At 45.7% G+C, this 14197-nt stretch overlaps 1 long non-coding RNA gene across 1 annotated transcript in view; it reads left to right on the forward strand.

Moving 5' to 3' along the window:
* Window positions 1-10239, forward strand: part of LOC147576624 (uncharacterized) — a 153594-nt gene extending 143355 nt beyond the window's left edge. Inside the window, exon 4 of the long non-coding RNA XR_015241433.1 lies at window positions 10046-10239. This is a non-coding gene — a long non-coding RNA (uncharacterized LOC147576624). The remainder of the gene's footprint in view (window positions 1-10045) is intronic.
* The last annotated feature ends 3958 nt before the right edge of the window (window positions 10240-14197 follow it).

Consider the following 14197-nt stretch of genomic DNA (forward strand, 5'->3'; position numbering starts at 1 on the left):
AAATAACTGTCGTTATTTCCTCTTGCAGATGGTGAAATTGAGGCTCCAGGAGGGCTGAGTTACTCTCCTTGAGTTACCCAGACAGTGAGGGGCGGAGCCAGAATTCACACTGAGGGAAAACTGTCTCAGAGGCCCATGCACTTTCTGGTACGGACACACAGTCAGGGCAGTGGTAGAAAGCGTGGAGGGACACAAGTCGCAGACTCTGGCGGCGAAATCACCACAGTGGCCACCACCCGGGGGCGCAGCGTGGAGTGGAGGAGGTCAGGTGAGCCAGGCATCCAGACGGGTGCAGGGAACAGTAGGGACTCAGGCAACAATGGCTTCTGCCTCTCCCTGCGAGGCAGCGACTGTGACTAATGTAATAGTGTGAAATGTCTCGATTTTCTTTCTTTTTGAGTGACATGCAGATATTTCTAAACCAGTTTTGATGGGGATTCATTTCTAGTGGCTATAGAAACACTCATAGAAATACTCCCATTAGACTTATGTGCCTGTTAATCTCACATGTGGATCCTCACGGCAGAGGTTACTATGATAGACCAACACATAATAAAGCTGATAATAGTCAAGTGGCAAAAGCCCCAAACTTTTTAATACTGTAAGCTTTCTGTCTGAAAGATGTCATTTCTTTCAACGGCTTCAAGTTTCTTCAAGGCAGAAAACCATTGAAGCTGCAGCGTAGCTGAACATCTGTCTTATCATGTGGGCAGATATTGGGATTAAATTAACTAGAAATGAATAGAATGATGTATGACAGGGTGCAGATGTCCCAGGCACAGTGTGATAATTTCATTGCAAAACTATGTAATGAATTCCATACATTATGGAAGTACAAATGTACCACTTTAGGTAATTGTGATGAAAAGGTATAATGTGCAATGCATAAACAGAGCGTGAGCCCAGGGGCATTTCTCCTCTGCTATTTCTCTTTAGTCATTTCAGAATGACTTTATTTGGTTTAATGCAAGCCTATTATTATTATTATTATTATTAGAGCCTTATTTTTTTTGGTCAGCCCCTTCAGCATTTCTTGCCTGGTTGGTATAAGAAATATTTGGAGTACAGGAATAGAATTTGGGCGGGTCAGAGCTTTGGCCACCTGGAGAGTAATGGCCGGAGACAGGATTTACAAAAATATTTTGTTGTCAGAATTTCAGAGCAGAAGCTTACTCTCTTCTCTCTTCTGTCTCTCTCTGTTTCCCGCTCTCCCTTTTCTTTCTGGTAGGCTGGGGAGATTGTTTTGCCCTCTCCTGCTATTCCGTGCATAGGGATTCAGGGTAACATAATGGAAAGAAATCCGGTTTTAAAGCCAGAAGATTGAGTTTCTGCTTCTGACTATGCTCTTAACTGCTGTGTGAACTTGGGCAAGGCACTCCACCTCTCTGAGCTTCTATCTCTCTCCTCAATTTTAAAATGCTGCTAATAATACTATATCCCCGTTTTGCCAGGTACAAATGAGGGAACTAGAACATGAGCTCTGAGAAGAGGGAGACTGTGTCTATCTTGCTCACTGCTTTATCTCCAGTGCTTAACAAAGTGATCACACAGAACAGATAACCATATATATATATATATATATATATATATTTTTTTTTTTTTTTTTTTTAGTTTATTTGTTTTGAAAGAGAGATTGCAAGGGGCAGGGAGAGAGAATGAATCCCAAGCAGGTTCTGCACTGTCAGCACAGAGCCCAATGCAGGGCTCGGTCTCATGAACTGTGAGCCGAAATCCAGAGTTGGACACTGAACCGACTGAGCCCCCCAGGTGCCCTGATAAAATGTTTTTTAAATAAGCATATCGATGATTTCTATGAAAGTACCTAGCCCAATGCCTGGCACGTAGGAGACACTGAATTAATATTTCTTGAATTTCGGCTGGTTTGAAGAAGTTTATCTGCAGGGACCTTCAGACTGGGTTTTGGTAACACGTTCACTGAAGGGCCCATTACACGACCAAAGTCCCTGGCCAGGTACCTGTTACAAGCCAAGCCCCAGAGAAGGGCTGAGGGTGCCTCCCAGCACAGAGGGCAGTGGAGCAAGGCCAGAACCCCCTTCCTGATCAGCCTCATGCTTGCCTGCTATGCAACGCTGCCTGCCTGCCTGGGACAGTGGGAGCCAAAGTCAGGGCTGGCCTGAAGCAGAAATCCCTGTGCTCCTGAAGAGGGGCGTAACTTCACTAGCATGGTTTTGATCAAGAAACAAGAGGAAGGTTTCGTGCTGCAACAAATGCCTGGCCTGTGGTCCTGCTTCACAGTGAGGAGGCCACACCTCGGGTCACAGCAGGGGCCGGTCCGGGCCCTGCTTCTCTCTCCATCCCACTGCTCTGTTCACACAGCAGCCCCCTGCACCCTGCTTCCACTTAAGTCTGCTCTCTACCGATTATTTGCCTGGGGTGACATCAGTGGAAAATGTGAGGAGATGGGAGCAGAGCCGAAACCCTAGCCTTCCCTGGGAGGCCAGAAAAGCCTGTTTTCAATGCTCCGATTGGTCCCCTATTTCCCCGGCTTGTTTGTGCCATGTAATGCTTTCTGCACATTGAAGCAGGGTGCCCGGGGTGATTCGAGGCCACCAGAGCCCAGGTCTCCCTGCCCACCAGACAGATGCTTTGCTGTCTGGGCTCTCTGCTTAGCCCAGACACCCCAAAACCAGCTCCAAGGAGGGCTGCTAGGGCAGACAATCCATGTGGTAGGGCTTCCTTCTCCCCTGGAGCCCTAAGAGCTGTGGATTGGGGGCTTGTCACTGCATCTCTTCCTTCCCCAGCTCAGATCTTCCCACCCCTCTCTTCTCCCCACGAGCTTCAGGCCTGTCTGCAGGCTCTGAATTTTCTGCCAAATTTGGATGCCTTGAAAGGAACATTGTTCCAAACAGAGACTTCGAGGAAGGTGCTAATCTTCCGCTGCTTATCAAATTTGAGCAAAAAATGTCGACATCCCACTTTTCCAAGTGCTAGCTCAGCTCTTCTGTGTTCAACTGCGAGAGGGACCAGCTGTGTGTCTAGCGGGGGATAAAGACCCTACTGGACTCCACAGCCCTCCTCGCCGGCCCCTCAGGACCCAGAGGCCAGCAGGGGCTGTGGGCAGGTGGGTGGTCTCTCCATCCCCAGCAGCACAGACCCGCTCGATTCCAGGAGAGGCGTCCCATTTGTGGCTTCTGTCACTGCTACTGCTGAAACTCTCAAGGAAAAAAAAAAAAAAAAAAAAAGCAGCCGAGAAGTTCCTGCTCTAAATATGGAGAGAGCTCTTCATTTTCTCACGATGAAAGACATATTTGGGATCATCTGGTTTTCCAAGCAGATGCCCAGTTTATCTCACTTTAAATCAACTCTTTCTGACTGGACCCTTTCCTGGATGAATTAATTGAGCGTGGCTAAAACCAAAATGCTCTCGCGATTAAGGAGCTAGGCATAGGGGCGCTGTGTCAAGGATGTCAGCTTGCGAGGAGGGTGTCGAGTTGTTTACTTCTATTCTCATAACAGAAGGAACAGGCAGGCTCAGCCCACTGGAAATAATTTTGAATAATCTCACTCTATTACTCGAAGCGAAATTGAGTCTGCTCAAGCTACCCTAGTGATCCGACATCTCGGTGAAACTGGGAAACTAATATCCAATTCACGCGGCATAAAATAAGTGACATAAGGAAAAGCAGGATGAAATCTGGAAGTTTTTAGTTTTTGATTTGTACGGCTTGTCTTCTATTAGTGGATCAGCTCACTAATGCGGCTCACACAGGGGAAGGGGTTTCATTAAGCTGCTGGTCATTAGTGGCGGTGGGCGTGCGTGCGTGCGTGCGTGTGTGTGTGTGTGTGTGTGTGTGTGTGTGTGTGTGTGGCAGCTGTTGATGCCTGACACTGATATCTGATATACATTGCCCTGCATAAATCAAATCTAAACAGAGAATTTGTCTAAGGAATGGAAGTGGAGCCCCGACTTACCAACGAAAGCTCTTCTGGCATAGGGGGCGGATGGCCTGGAATTTAGATTTGACCCTTTAGAAAATGCTCCCAGTGTGAGGGGATCGGCTCATTAGCTTCAGTCACCCACCAGCCCTGACACGGTCTGCGCTCCCTCGTGCGTGCTCCCTGCTAAGGGAGCTGTCATCCTCCGAGCCCAGAGGAAAACCTTAACATCTCTCTTAACTCTCTCCCTCTCGGCCCTCACACCTTACCAGTAGCTAAGTAATTGGTGCTGGCTTCAAATTATCTATTGCTTCCACTCTCCCCTCTCCATGCCTGGCTAAGACTCTGACCCCATTTCTTTAGTAATCCTAATTGTTCTTTACCCTGCCGATACCCCTCCTGCTCTAAACCCTACTCTTTATGACTGTGAAGTCATCCTAGGCACAGGCCTAACATATCACCCCCTGCTCAAAAGCATCCCATGGCTCCCTGTTGTCTAGCAACTCGATCCAAGCACGCAGGCCTGTCTTTCAAAACTCTCTGCAGTGTGGCTCCAGGCACTCCTGGTCACTCATCCTGAACTGAAGCCAAGTGAAAGTCATCTGGTTCTTTATCGCACATGCCACAGTGCTCTGCCCCTGTTTCTGCGCATACAGTTTCCTCTGCATGGAGTGCCCTGCCCTGCCTGTCTGTCTCTGATTGTTCAGATCCTACCCATCCTTCCAGATCTAGCTCAGGTGCCACCTCCTCCAGGAAGACTTCCTTGATCCCCTGCTTGAAAGGCTACCCTCCTCCTTAGACCCCTCATTATTCTTTCTTCTTCCACCATGGCCCTTAGATGCCTCATTGTCTTCTTTCCCCGTGGCCCATTCTAGCCTGGATGCACTATATTGGGTCATCATTAAGTGCTAGGGCAATCAGTCAAACGCCTGAATGAAAATCCTAGTTGTGGGGCCTTGTGCCTGCCACTTACATTCCCTGTGCCTCCGTTTCTTTTTTGTGAAACCAGCCTAGTGATAGTGTTTACCCCTCAGAGAACTCTAGGGAATGAAGGTGGGGGGTAAGTGCAGTGTGCTCAGCATGGTACTGCTTACATGGCAAAAGGTCAACAAACTTTTTTTCTTAGTCACTTTCTCCCCTGCAATAGTGCAAGCTTTGTAAGAACTGTTCAGACCCGTCGTTTAACTCAGCATTTACTGAGAACCTACTGGAACCATATTTTTTGTTAGGATTTGAAAATGAATAGAGAACACTAAGATATGTTATGTGCCTTCAAGGAGCTCATGGTCAAGAGCAGAGGAGATGAACTAGTAACCAGAGCATGGCAGTGCATTTGGTGAAGGGCTCTGAGAGAAGTGAGCACAGGCTGGGCAGTGTGGTGAGGTGGCTTAGCTCTCAGTGCTGGAGTCAGGCTCCCCGGGCTCAAATCCCAGCTTGGTCACTTCCTACTGTGTGACCTTGGGCTGAGTAGTGTGCGTTAGGCTTTCTGTGCTTTGGTTTCCTCACCTATAAAATGGAGAGAGTAAAGGATACCTACCTCAGAGGGTGTAGTAAGAATAACACAGCTTGAGAGTCAAATCAGACTTAGAACAGGGCCTGGCGTGTTTTAAGAGCTCAGTAATGGCTAGTTATCATCTCGGAGCTCTTTGAGACCTAATTGATGCTATGTCTTTGGGCGATTTCTTTCTCTGCCAGAATGGTGAGCTTTTATGAGGATAGAGACATCACTGTAGAAGCCACCATCAGAGGGAGCATAAGACTTTTGGGAGTGCACTTTGAAGCGGGTTTGGCCTTCCCCTCCCCATCCCCAAAGACCCTTCCCTCCCTTTGGAACACACACACTGCAGCCTGCCTGCGTCTTGGACACAAAGACCCCCCTCTCTCGCTGAGTGTGGTTTAGCGCATGTCTTTGACCAGTCTTTCGTTTAATCTCTTAAAGTTTCCGAGTGCTGAGGAGTCTGCTCCTACCATCCTGGGCTTCTGTCCAGAAAGTCTCCATTCAAGGAACCCGCCCCCACCCCTTCATTATGCATGGACATAGAGATCTTAGAAGATGGGAAAGGGGTGGGACTTCATCAGGCCGTTTTAACTGGGCTCAACTCTAGTACCCACTTTTGTGGCTTTGGTCATCGGTCCTTGTGAAAAATAGCAACTCCTCCACGTTTCCCAAATCCTCATCTCCTTATGCCCTAGGGGGAGTTCTACTTGGTTGAGGACGGCTGGGTTTTCAGCCCTGGAACCCTCAGTCTGGGGTTGCGTTGGGTCCTTCCTGGTCTGAGATGACAGCTGAGGACATTCCCAGATACCACTGTCCTGGGAGACCTACCTTTTGACCAGAGCAGGGCACATCCACCTGCGACATGAGTCTGTATTCTGCCAGTCACTGAGACAACACCAGAAACAGCAAGAGCCCATAAAGCCTGGAAGAAAACGTGAGGTAAGTGTTGGGGATGGAGTGGAGAACCCAGGTGAATAACATGGAGCATTATACAAATCAATCTTTTAAATAGCAACTCCAACAAGTGGAAGGAAGTGAAGGACTTAGACGTGAAGGACCGTTTTTATTTCAGAAAAGGCAGCCAGCACAAGAGCAATACTGGGTCCGGGGCCTGTGTGTGTATGTGTATGTGTGCGGGTGTATGCGCGTACGTGTGACTTGTGGGCAGAGAAAGCATAGTTACTCTGAAGTCCGTGCACAATTGCACATCCCTTGTTTCTCTGGCTCACCTGCACTCAGGAAAATCCAAGTATGCGTGGGTATGGACACATAAACCACCCCGACTCCCCCACTGGTCCCCTCACAGCTCTGAGTGAAGACCCACGTGACTTGCTGGCATCCCTTGGTGGGCCTTTAGTTTCTGTGGCTCCTGCCTTGGATGCTGACCCCTTCTCTGGGTCCCTCTTGCTCTCACAAAGTGGGGCCAGCCCATCATATCAGTTGGAGTTAGACTGTCATCCAGATGTCGCCCCAGCTGTGATGGGAAAGGATTTCCTTCCCCAACTCATTTTTTTAGGCTTTGGTATGGAAGACTTTGCCCTTCTCATGCATACTTTTCTGACTTGAGGGTCTTGGGGCTGAGTGATCAGAAGCCCCTTGAGGGTTATCAACCAGTGTCTCATTTGAAAGCCCACTGGCCCCTGCATTCTGTTTATATCACAAAGCAATGCCTGTCTATCTGGGAAACTCTGGAGAGGCCAACATGGATTTCAACTTCCACTGGCTGCATGGGATCACTGCGGTGACCGACAGCAGCCCACTGGTCCCTGGCAGCCCCATCCAGCCATGTGGACAGAGCACTCACCTACCTCACCGAGAAGGACCCCCCACCCCCTGTGAGGCAGCTCGAGAGCCTTGGGTGCGTCAGGCAACCCAGCGTCAAACCCCACCTTTGACCTTCCCTAAGCAAGAGACTTTGGCCAAGTATTCGAATCTTTTCAAGTCCTATTTCTATTAAATACAAAATAGAAGGGGCGCTTGGGTGGCTCAGTCGGCTAAGTGACCAACTTCGGTGTGGGTCATGATCTCACGGTTCGTGGGTTCGAGCCCCGCGTCGCGCTCTGTGCTGACAGCTCAGAGCCTGGAGCCTGCTTCGGATTCTGTGTCTCCCTCTCTCTGCACCAACCCCGCTCGTGCTCTGTCTCTCTCTGACTCTCAAAAAATAAATAAATGTTAATTAAAAAAATAATAAATAAATAAATAAATAATAGAAATAATATAATATCTCCCTTGCAGGATTGCTGTGGGAATTAGAGATGACCCATGCAAAGTGAGTGGCCTGGGGTCTGGCAGGTCGTAATGGTGATGATTGTAGCTTCCATTTATTTAGTCGCTTACTAAGTGCCAGATGCTGTAATATGTTCTTTACATATTTTAGTAGAGATAATTTTTATAGGCCACACACTCATCAAACAAACATCATCCTCTGTATTTCTCTATAACTTTATTTTTATTATTTTTATTAATTACTTACTCATTTATAAAAGTTTTTTTTCAAGCCGCCATTCTGAGTGATGGCAGACACCCACTTCTACTCATCACTGGGGCTCAAGGTGACTTTAGTATTTTCCAAGTTGCATTGAGTTCAGTGAATTCAGAATGTTTCCCTTTTTCCTCCTTTCCCTCAGTGTGGCATCTACATCCTGGAGTTGAGTAGTGTCTCGGCATGAGTGTGGGTGGAGAAAAGGCTGAGGCTTCTGGCCCAAGGTCATTCTTTTTCCAAGGATGGTGGCTGCCCAGATGTATCTCCTGGTGTTTGGTCGCTGGTATCCTTGCCTCAGGCGTGCAGACACCACTCTGTCCCAGCTGGTCCCTGGCTGCCTGGTCTCTGCCATTCTCTGGCATCTTTCTCTCCTAATTCTGAAACCATTTTATGGGGTACAGGAAAGCCCAGCTGTTTTCCAGCACCATGCTGGGGCCACTGGAGACTCATGGGCACCCAGGGCCTCTGTCTCTGGAAGAGTATTCTGACCCCTCTTTCTTTCTGGAAGCTGCCCCACCCAGGGCCAGGGAGGCTGGTGTAGAGTGTAAGAGCAGCTCCTCTGAGAGTCCCACTGCTTTCTCTCCGATGCTCTCTCCCTCCTCCCACCTTTGGAGATTTTATGGGGGTGGGTGGTGGAGAGACAGGAAAAACTGGTTCCAGTTGATCACATATTCTAAGTATTTCCTGTCTTGCTTCTCAACAGAGAGCATTGACCTCAATGGCCAAGAATGTGATGTCTCTCTTCTCAGGTCCTACCATGACACCTTTCCTAAAGTGGTAGGGGCTTCAGTCTAACTGACCTGGTGAGTGAGGGTGGACATGAAAGCAAGGAATGCAAGGTGGCCTGGTACAGGGACACTTACCCTCTCCTGGCACAAATACAATCTTACCTAATTTTTCACACAGTTCTATTATGTAGTTTCTATTATCAGTCCCATTTTACAAATGATGAGCTGAGGCTTAAACGACTTGGGTGTTGAACCTAATTCAGTCACGAGATATTTATAGAATGTCCACTAAGTGCCAAGCAGTCCTCTGGGTTTGGGGGGAATACGGCAGTAATCAATACAGAAAAAACCCCAGCTCTCATGGAGCCTACATCCAAGCGGGATAGTGGGGAGTAGGGAAGAAGCAGCAAGGGAAAAGATCAACAGGTAAACCATATCGTTTATCTCACCTTGATAAGCTCCAGGGAGAGACATAAATCATGGAAGGGGGTTATGAAATGCCAAGGAGGATGTGGCTTTGAACAGCTTGCCTTTTTGAGATGATAAGATGGTTGGAGATGATGGAGTAGACAGACAGGAGCTGGAGGCAGGGACCATGATAAATAGGTGACACATTAGAAGCCTGAGGGCACAACATCCAGACTTTGTGGCTTCCAAGACCCCTGTGGCTAACAAACCAAGAGCTGCAGGTGCAGAACCTGTGCTCGCCTCTTCCACCTCTGCCCCAGGGTAACAATTAGATTCATTATAATTCATTTGCATAGAGGTTAGCACCCCCCACTGTGGGGGAAGGCTGCCATGATGGCTCCCCCCCCACACACACACAAACCTTGTAAGGTCAAAAATTCCACTTCCCAACCTGTGGGAGGAGTCCCCCAAATGATTGGAAGGAGCCTCTATTAGAAGCCACCTCATCTATTACACAAGACCCCACTCACATAAAATGAAGACCCCTGTAGCCTCAGGGCTGTTGCCACCTCTGGGCCTGCTGGTTCTCCCACCTGGAGAGTGTATGTCCTTAATTAACTGCTTTGTGCTTCGTACTTTCCTTCTGGCTATTTTTATTCAAGCCAGTTTCCTCAGGTAAATCTTTCTTGGGGAATCCGAGAACCAAGACCTCCATTCACACAATGCAGACTCCCCCACCAGTAACAAAGAATCCTATGTTGGAGGGAAGCGAATCCCAGGGAGAGGGACCAGCAGGAACAAAGGCCTTTAAGTAAGAATCTGCTTGGCTGAATTGCTAAGAAAAGGAAGGGCCAAGCGTTCTAACCCAGTTAGGCTGAATGCACCTTATCGGGCCCAAATTATGACTGCCATCATTGCTATTACTATGTCTTTGCCATCAGCCTGACATCACCAACTCTCTCTTCCATGTTAGGGATCTTGGTGGGTAGTTGGAAATTCCAGATACTCACTCTTCGCTCTCCCTGTAACTAGGGATGGTTATAAGCCCCACGTGCAGAAACACCACCTGGGTTTCAAATCAGGAGTCAGCGATGCAAGGAGAGATGAAGAGGAAGAGTCTTTCGTGGCCGGCGGCCGAGGATGAGAGCATCATTCGTGGCTGAGTGGGAGCAGTGGTGGACACTGTCCAGGGCTGGTTGTGTCGTCAGCGTGAGATACAAGGTCAGAGCGAGGTGAGCAGGACCGATGTCTGCACTTGACCAGTTCTATGCCGTGACCTTGGGTGTTGCTTCTGGCTGCGTAGCCCTGAGCCAGGTTCCCGAGACTTCACAGCCATTCGTTGAATTAGCTATTATCCATCTGTTTTCTCCTTCAACAGTAACATAGATTTTATTTTTAGTTCAATAAAAAAAAAAAAAAAAAGGACTGATGGCAGAAACATTTTCATCCTGCCACCCTATCTCTCCAAATTTGGGGTTTGCAAGTTTTATAAGGTTTGCATGATGATAAATAAGAAATAGAAATGTTATTAAAATTGAAGTGAATTTCCTTTCGGGATGTGGAAAATAATGAAAAAGCTATTTCATCTGTTTTCTTTCCTATTTCAAAATATAGAATGGAAGATGAGGCCGCTTGCTGTTTCGACATTGTCAGGCGTGTCTCAAATGCCCTCGTGTTCTCACGTTACCCCCGCAAGGTCTCCGAGCAACCAAAAGAAATGGCTCCTGTTTCTCTCCTCTGCTTTTGTCTTCCCAGGGCAGTGAAAAGACCAACATGTCCTTGGAACATTTCACGTCACCTGAAAAACAGCCCTTTTTTTTCCTCCCTAAAAATATATTGACTAAAATAAATTACAAAAAAAAAAAAAAAAAATGAACACACTTTCTTGGTACACATTGCCCCCCAAGATTATGATACTTTAGATAGAGTCAAAACCCACATCTCAGGCCTTTATCTATACTATTTTTCCCCCTTAAAATTCTTTTTTTTCTTTTTAATTTTTTAATGAAAGTTAATTATGGACAACATTTGGAGAATTAGCTTTATAAAGTCAATTATACCAGACTGAAGCACTCTGTCGTCATATTCATTACCCCCTTCTCAGAGGCAACCAGTTGTTCCCAAGAAGCTGAGAATTGTGTTATTTACTCCCTTACTCATAGTGCTGCTTTTTGAGTGTTCGTTTTAGACACCATCTAAGGACTTTCCATCATGGAAGACGGAATTTATCTGTCTTTGCTCTCCCGAACCCACTTCACAGTCTTCCCATTCCCCACATCCTCATTATAATACAGCAATAGTATGGTTTTGAGAGATAAAAATCCAGTGTTTATATTATTATTCCATGTGATGATCTTCACAGGTGATTCATTTAGCCACCTGATCGTTTTTCCTTTCCTTCACAACATTTGGTTTTTCCTAGAACTAATATTTGTCATATTTTTCATGGCCTGGGATGGCATGTACGAATCAGTAATTAAATTCCAAACTCTTCGCCAAATGTCTACCTCTCCCCTCAAGACTTCCATTTACGTAAAGTTTGTCATCATTTTCTCCTCAGGAGCCTCCTGACCTCGTTCGGTCTGCCTTGTGCACAGCAGTCCTCCTGGCATCTGTCTCCCCAGCATCTGTGGGGCTGTCCTCACCTCTGGCCTGGTCTGGCCCTCTTGTGAACTGTGCCCTACATCATCATCTTATTCTGATTATTCCCTCATTTTGTTGGAGTGCCTCCTCTAGTGGCTTCCGGAGAGAGTAGAATGGAAGGCAATTTGTGTGTGTGTGTGTGTGTGTTTGTGTGTGTATCTAAAAATGTTTTTATTTTACCTTCACACTTTATTTATTGGATCTATTTATAGTTTGGGAATAAAATTCGAGATTAGAAATTAATTTCCTTCAGAGTTTTAAAGGCATGGCTCCATTGTCTTCCATCTTCCAGATTGACATTGGTCTATAGCTTCTCTGATTCCTGAAACTGTGTGACCTGTTTTGTTTCTGCCCCCACCCCACCCCTGGAAACTTACGGAATTTTGTCGTGGTCCTTATTCTTTGGAAATTTCACAATGTTGTGCCTTGGTGTAGGTTGTTTTTTAAATTTTTTTTAATCCATTGTTCTGATGAATACTTTTAATCAGAAACTCATGCTTTTAGTCCTGGGACATTTTCTTGAAATATATTTTTGATGGTTGTATTTACCTCATTGCCTCAGCTTTCCTAGAAATTTCCTGTTATTTGGTTATAAGATCTTTAGGAATTATATTTTTATTTTATATTTTACTTTTTGGTCTTTCCTCTCTTAGCTTTGTCCACTTTCTTGGAGATCTTTTAAATTTTTCTGTTGTGTTTTTCATCTTTGTTAACATGTTTTTCATTTCCAGGATCTCTTGGGGCACCTGGGTGGCTCAGTCGGTTAAGCGTCTGACTTCGGCTCAGGTCATCATCTTGCGGGTCATGAGTTCAAGCCCCATGTCAGACTCTGTGCTGACAGCTCAGAGCCTGGAGGCTGCTTCAGAGTCTGTGTCTCCCTCTCTCTCTGCCCCTCACCCACTCACACTGTCTCTCTCTCTCTCTCTCTCTCTCTCTCTCTCTCTCTCTCAAAAATAAATAAATATTAATTTTTTTTAATTTCCAAGATCTCCTTTTTGCTCCTTGAATATTTTGTTTCCATCTTCCTATGCGTGGCCACAACAATAATTTTCAAAAGCTGTAAATGATAGGTATTCTTAAAAGTTTGCCTTTTCCTAGTCTCTATTTTCTCCATGTTTCCCCATTTTTTTCTTTTATCATCTATGATGTCGGAACATTTCATTAAATACCTGGATTTCTGATCGTCCTCAGTTGTCTGATTGTATTTCAGGATGGGAGACTTCAAAGCTGAGTAGAGACTTGTCAACAGTGAAATTCAAGGTAGATGATGTGGGTGGGCTTTAGCTTACAGAACTCTTCATATCAGCATCTCACAGTCTGTGCTTTTTGTGTTTGTCAGATGCCCCAGAGATGATGCTGGTCTCTTTCCTGGAGTCTATATGTGCTTTATCTGCCAGCATTCTGGACTCAAGGAGGAAATAATGCTGAGGGTCAGCATTTATTAAGTGAATTTTTCTAACTCCCCTTATTTTTAGTGTGCACATTCATCTCAATTATGCTTAATGCCCTGCAGTTCAAAAACCCTTTGTTTCAGAGCAGTGGTTCTCAGACCTTACCTGGAGGGATTGTTAGAAAAACAAAAACAAAAAAAACAGATTTAAAGTTTGTGCTGTAGGAAGTCTGGGGCCCAATAATTTGCATGTGTAACAATATCTCGGGTGATGCTGAAGCTGCTGGTGCTGGGACTCTAGGGTGAGGACCATTGCTTTAGAGAACAGAACTCCAATCATCAGCTGGGTGGGCAGGAACAGTTGCCTGGCTGGGAAGGATGGTGGGATCTAGTTGATTGTTTACTAGACTTTCATCCAAGTCCACTGGTTTTAACCCCATCTTCCTCCAGTGTTCAGAAGTTCTTAGCGGCGGTGAGTCTCTGAGCCTTTGGAGAATTCTGGGATATGAATTGGGTTGTCTCTTGACTTTTCTCACCGCTGTTTAGGATTCAGCTTTCTCAAGTTTATGGAGTCAGCTTTCCATTTGTAGCTTCCACAGTTGTGTTGTTATTGCTTTCTCTCTTGTTCTTTTTTTCTTTGTTAACTGTATGGCTTTTAAAATCCCTTTACTGTCATTTTACTGAGGGATTTTGGTAGGGATAAAACCTTAATGAATACATCTAGTCCTCTATTGTCAGCCAAAAGTCCTCACATCTGTCTTCAATCCTTTTAGTTTATCAAGTGCTACTTCTCTTTCATTTATTCTATTATCAAAAACTCCAATTAGATGTATGTTGGAGCCTCTCAATCCATCCTCTGGGTCTGTTAATAGTCCTTTTTATCAATTAAAAAAAACAAAACAAAACAATTTTTTTACCCTTCCTGCTGAGGTGTGATTGAATTCTTTGTTCTTAACTTCTACTTTGTTAATTTTCATTTCAGCTGTGTCTGATTCAGTTTATTTTATTTAGTATTTTATTTCAATGACTACATTGTTCACTTCTAAGAATGTGAGTTGGTTCCTTTTCATACATACTTCACATTCATTTCCTGATTTTTTTTTGCAGGGGGGGTTCACTATTTCTTGCTCTTATTTCATGGAAATTATTTC

This window comes from Puma concolor, chromosome D1 (genome assembly GCF_028749965.1).
Source record: "Puma concolor isolate L17-30 chromosome D1, mPumCon1.1.hap2, whole genome shotgun sequence".
Classification (NCBI taxonomy): domain Eukaryota; kingdom Metazoa; phylum Chordata; class Mammalia; order Carnivora; family Felidae; genus Puma; species Puma concolor.